Raw genomic sequence first — 6692 nt, 5'->3', positions numbered from 1 at the left:
TGGAAGAAGAGGTTAGAACTGCAGACTGGGAGAAAGATCAAGACGTTACGATCCGACAACGACGACGAGTACACATCAGACCCCTTTCTGCAGCTACATCGAGATGAGAGCATAGAGAGACACTTCACATTTAGTCATACACCATAGCAGAATGGGATGGCAGAGAGGTTAAATCGGTATTTGCTGGATAAGATTCGATGTTTGTTGGTGCATAGTAGTTTGGAGAAGATCTTTTGGGCTTAGGCACTTTCATATGGGAGCCACCTCATTAATAGGCTTCCTTCATCTACGATTGAGGGGAAGACCCCTATGGAGATGTGATCGGGAGAGCCAACACACGATTATAACCAACTCAAGGTATTTGAGTGCCCTGCATATTATCATGTGAAGACTGATAAGTTGGAACCTCGAGCTAGGAAGATCATATTTATAGGATTCAAGCGTGGTGTCAAGGGATACAAACTATGATATCCAGTTGATAGGAAGATTTTGCTAAGTAGGAAAGTCACGTTTGATGAAGCTTCTATCTTGAAGCTTCCCAGTTCTCATCAGGTAGAGAGCGACCTGACGGAGGAGATATCACAGGTGGTGGAGATCGATGCAGCTCTACATTGTCCAGATGGTACAGTATCTATTAGAATGTTGATTGCGGTAATGCCAGGAGAGCACGACGACAACGAGGAGGATACGGGTATAGTTGTGCAGGATCAGGGACCGACGCTAGCACATTATACCGACATAGTAGTTGCATATGCACTTCCGGTAGAGAGTATTAATAAGTTAGTGCCTACTACTTTCAGAGAGGCCGAATAGAGTTCGGAGACTGATTTGTGGCAGGTAGCTATGCATGAGGAGACGAAATCTCTTCATAAGAACGATAGGTGGGAACTTGTTGAGCTTCAAAAAGGGCAGAAGGCGATTGGTTGCAAGTGGGTATACACGACGAATGAGGGCATTGAGGGCACTCCAATGAGGTTCAAGGCTAAGTTGGTTGTGAAGGGCTATGCACAGGAGGAAGGTATTGATTATAATGAGGTTTTCTCTCCAGTGCTGAAGCATTCTTTGATTCGGATTTTGTTAGCTTTGGTGGTATAATATGGATTAGAGTTAGATCAGTTGGATGTGAAGACGATATTTCTTCATGGTGATCTTGATGAAGAAATATATTTAACTCAGCCATTGGGATTCCAAGCTGCAGGGAAGGAAAACCTGGTTTGCAGGTTGAAGAAATCACTATACGGTTTGAAGCAGTCTCCTCGACAGTGGTATAGGTGATTTGATGGTTTTATGATTGGTTATTCATACACTCGGGGCTAGTTTGATCCTTGAGTGTATTTTCACAAGTTTAAAAGAGGTGTGTACATCTATTTGTTGCTCTATGTTGATGACATATAGGTTGCCTCTATTTCTAGGTATTCTATAGATGAGTTGAAGGCACAACTTTCAAAAGAGTTTGAGATGAAAGATTTGGGTGAGGCTAAGCGCATTTTAGGGATGGAGATTGGCAAAGACAAAGAGAAGGGTAGAATTTGTTTGACACATGTGCCTTATTTGAAAAAGGTTCTACAACGATTTCATATCAGCATGGATACGAAGCCAGTTAGTGTACCTTTGGGAGCCTATTTGAAGCTTTTAGTTGACCTTTCACCGAAGACAGTTGAAGATCAAGAGTTGATGTCAAAGACTCCATATACAAGCGTGGTTGGGAGCTTGATGTACGTGATGGTGTGTACGAGATCAGATTTGTCACAGGCGATGAGCATGGTTTTGAGATACATGCACGATTTAGGAGTGGGTCATTAGGACATCGTGAGATGGTTTTTGAGATACATTCGAGGTACACTCAATGTTGGTTTGGTTTATGAGCGGGACACTATAGGTTGGGCAGTTGTGCATTGGTTACATTGATTCGGATTATGTTGGGGATTTGGATAAGCGTCGGTCTACGACGGGGTATGTCTTCACTTTGACCTGTGCGCCGGTGTGTTGGAGATGCACCTTACAGTCTACGGTGGCTTTATCGACAATGGAGGCAGAGTTTATGGCGATTACGAAGGCTGTGAAGGAGGCTATTTAGCTTCAAGGATTTTTGGAGGAACTTGATATATCATAGCGGTTCGTCACTATTCATTATGGTAGTATGAGTGCTATCTATTTAACGAAGAATCAGGTTTTTCATGCGAGGATGAAGCACATTGATGTTCGTTATCACTTTGTTCGGGATGTTCTTGAAGATGGTGATGTGGAGATTGTGAAGGTCCACATGAAGGATAATCCGACGGATATGCTCACTAAGGTGGTTCTGAGCAACAAGTTTGATTATTATCAAAACTTGTTACACATTCATGATTGTTGAGGCCGTTGACGACTATTTGGATGAACTACGAACGGCTTGATCCCTTGGGAGAGGGGGTACGTAGGCAACCATATTGGTGCAGCCAATTTTGGAGAGATGACGCATTGGTGCTCTTTGTTTGGTGTCGGTTCAGTTTTGGGAAAACTTTACCGATGTGGAGAATTAAAGAGAATACAGGAAAAATAGCAGAAAACAGGTTTAAACTTCCAGCAATCGATCACGAGTGGCACGACGATCAACCGCAAATGTGCACGCAAGCTGGAAAAGTCTCTGGACTTTTCGCGGTCAACCGCTAGTGGCGCGACGGTCGACCGGACAAACCTTGTAGTGATATTGAGTTTCTGTCGTTGGATCTGGTCGACCGCACGTGGCTCTGCGGCCGACCGCGAGTTGGGATGGGCTTAGACTTTAGTTTCCTGTTCACTTTGGGATTGTGTTTTGATATATAATCAAATACGTTTTTTCTAGGGTTTCTAACAGAGATTTTAGATTGTACTGAGCACATTGAGAGGGAGAACTTGTGAGCTGTAGGCATATAAAATTGCTTATAGGTCCCTTTTGCTCAGCTCGGCACAAACCGACGAACCAACGAGGCGACGAGATCGACGAATCGCATCAAGCAACGGAATGCATCCATACGCGTTCGGAATCAAGCAAGCAACGGAATGCATCCATACGCGTTCGGAATCAAGCCAAGTGTCAAAGAATCAACGAGTCATCCAACTAAGGGCATACTCGGACAAATGACGATCGAATCAAGATCGGTTTCGGACTCAAAATCAGAAGTGGATTTACTGCCAAATCAGGAATCCGACTTACTGCCAAATCAGATCAACCAATCAGAGTCTCAATCAACCGAATCACGGTCAAAACTGGACAACGAACACAACGGCGCCACACCCGGACGAATCGGCCAAAGCCAAAACCACCCGAGTGGCTCGGCTAAAGCCGAGCCACCAAGGGGTGGCTCGGCCATGGCCGAGCCACCCCATGGTGGCTCGGCCCAACCCGAGCCACCCTAGGTGGCTCGGAGGCCGAGCCACCTGGAGTGCGTCGGGCCATGACCCGAGGCCCACCTGGAGGTGCTCGCGATTCTGGACCAGGAAGCCACCCAAGGTGGCTCGTCATGGCTGACCGGGCCACCCCATTTCGGGTGGCTCCGGCAGGGCCGAGCCACGCCAAATGGTGGCGTCGGTTGCGCGAGGCGCACCTATGGGGTGGCCGGCCACCCCCATCGGGGTGGGCCACCCTCTGACACGTGGCACACAGGGCAGCAGTAAAGGTGGCCGACCCGGGTGCTGTAAGGTAGGCGCGCGGCCTGAAGGTGGCCCGACGGTGGCTGGAGCAGCTGGCCGACAGTGGCCGAGGCAGTGGCCAGCATATAGCCTATAAATAGGACAGGGGGTTGTTCATTTTAAAAGGTTGGAAAATTTGGAGAGAGGCGAAGCCCTGCTGGATTGGAGACTCGGAACTTAAAAAAGATTGAAGCTTTGGGACTTCGGGGACTCACTCCTTCAGATCTGGTGCTCGGCGATCATCAACGCCAAATAAGGCAGGTGTTCGAGAGGACCGGATCTCAAATCTACGCAGTCACACTCCGGATCTAAGCTTGGTCTTAGATCCCGAGACTTGGACAATTGTTTCCTTGGTGAAACAATCCTCCCCGGCTATTATTTCCTTGGTGAAATAATACCCGTTGTACTGCGTAGATCCGACCGGATCTAGATCTCGCGTTGGTCCACGGCAAATAACCCCGGCGCAGGCAAAGAACCCACCAAGCGAGCGACCGCAAAACAGGAGCTCGCGATTCGTTCGACACAAAAGGAGAAAAGTTGTAATCTTTGTTTATTTTTATTTGATTTTCGTTGTAACCGGATCTTATAAAAAGACCGGATCTTTTGTAACTCAAAAAGTTGTAACTCAAGATGACAATGGAATCAATAACAAAGAAACCTACGATTTTCCCCGCGAACATGAGCAAGTTGAGAGATTTGGTTTAGGGTTTATTTGAGTGATTTTGTGAGATTGTAACCCTTTGTACTCTCCTTGATTTAGTGGAAACTCATCATCCTCTCCCCGTGGACGTAGGTAAATTGCCGAACCACGTATATCTCTGTGTTTGGTTTGATTTGTCGTATTTGGATTGAATTGTGCTCGTGTGTGGTTGGTTCTCTTCTCCCGTGTTCACAGATTCATTCGGTGTGCGAGCACGCTTTCGCATAGGAGCGCAATAATTTTTCCCTTTTTAACTTGTACTTGAATCTGAGTGCTATATTTTTTGTTATTTTACATATTATTGTAAATTTTTTAAAATCGATGACTTGAGATTAAAGTAGAGTATGTAAATTTATATATTGTTGTTATTTCACCGTAATGAGTTTGTTGTTAAGCTTATGAGTTGGTGGTGAAGGAATGTTACTTGTTGGTTTTGAAGGTTACAAGTTAGTTGTGAAGTTAATGAGTAGGTTGTCAAGGGTACGAGTTGGTTTTGAATGTTACGAGTTAGTTGTGAATGTTAGGAGTTAGTTGTGAAGGTTACGAGTCGTTTGTGAAGGTTACACATTGATTGTGAAGATTACACGTTGGTTATCAAGGTTACGAGTTGGTTATCAAGGATACGAGTTAGTTGTGAAGGTTATGAGTTGGTTGTAAAGGTTATGAGTTTGTTATGAAGGTTACGAGTTGTTTGTGAAGGTTACGAGTTGGTTGTGAACCTTGGCAATGAGTTGATTGTGATTGTTGTTAACTAACTTTCACAACCAACTCGTAACTGTCACAACCAACTCCTTACCAAGGTTCACCAACTCGTAACCTTCACAAACAACTTGTAACATTCACATCAAACTCATAACCTTCACAACCAATGCGTAACCTTCACAACCAACTCATAACATTCACAATCAACTCCTTACTGAGGTTCACAACGAACTCGTAACATTCACAACCAATGCGTAACATTCACAACCAACTTGTAACTTTCACAACCAACTCGTAAACTTCACAACCAACTCGTAACCTTCAAAACCAACACGTAACATTCCTTCACCACCAACTCATAAACTTAACAACAAACTTATTACAGTGAAATAACAACAATATATAAATTTACATACTCTATTTTAATTTCAAGTCATCGATTTTAAAAAAAATTACAATGTAAAATCACAAAAAAAATATAGCGCTCAGATTCAAGTGCAAGTTAAAAAAGAAAAAAATTACACTAGGGTCGCCAGAGTTCTCGCCTTTTTCTTCGAAATGGCGAAGCAACTCGTTATCACCGTCTTCAAGATTATAGTTTTCTTTGCCTCGTGAATGAACGCGGGAAAGTTTCACCACCGATGTCGACACCGTTGAAAAAAAATTGGAGGGAGATAGAATTTTCCCCCCAAAATCCATTTCAAATCGTCACAGTAACATCATGAAAAGAGAGAGCAAGAGAGAGAGAGAGAGAGAGAGAGAGAGAGAGAGAGAGAGAGAGAAAGAGAGAGAAATGGCATTATGGTCTTCACATGTTTTAAACTCTTGGATTTTGTGTTTTGGGGCTCAGGAAATTATGGCTTTGTTTTTAGGGGTTTGGGAGCGTTGAAAAAGTCTTTAGGGGGGGGGGGGGGGATACTTGTAAGAAAATTGGGGGCTAGAAGAAATTTTTCCTTTCTAGAATTATTGCTCATATATAATTCCGAATCAAAGAAATAACATATACTGAACAAAACTTTCAAGAGCTTATCAAAAATCTACATTTCAACAGAGAATTTTATACACGGGCACACACTTGATATGTGCATGGTGTCTACAAATACTAACAGATCAACCCCTACATTAAAAAATTAAAAAGTTAAAAAAAAAGTAAGAGACTCATCTTGTGGAAATCTTGTAGAAAGATGAGGAAGACAACATGTTTTTCCTCCAACCCAATGAAGCAAGATGACAAATTGGGTATCAATTTCTTTCACGAACTAGATTTTAAAAACAAAAATAAACATGATATTAGTTTTCGACACACACACAAAAGGGAGAAATGGATAGGGGGGATTTTAGTTTTGATTTTCTTAAATTTGAAATGTGGGTGAGTGGGGAGTTGCTAGAAATATGAGATTAATTTTAGGGAAAAATGCTTCTAGCCCCCAAAACCAATAAAAACGTGTTTCCCGCCTCCAAAACTTTTTCAACGCTCTTAAAACCCCTAAATTTGTAAGAACTATGCACTGAGCCCCCAAAACACAAAGCTTAAGAAATTTACACATGTAAAGACTATAATACTCATTCTCTCTCTAGACCCCCTCTCTCCTCCCCAGATCACAAGCCCCGCCCTCCCCCCTCCCTCCCTCCTCCCCCT

The sequence above is a fragment of the Asparagus officinalis genome, chromosome 8 (assembly GCF_001876935.1).
Source record: "Asparagus officinalis chromosome 8, Aspof.V1, whole genome shotgun sequence".
Taxonomy (NCBI): Eukaryota; Viridiplantae; Streptophyta; class Magnoliopsida; order Asparagales; family Asparagaceae; genus Asparagus; species Asparagus officinalis.
This window is presented reverse-complemented; position numbering follows the sequence as displayed.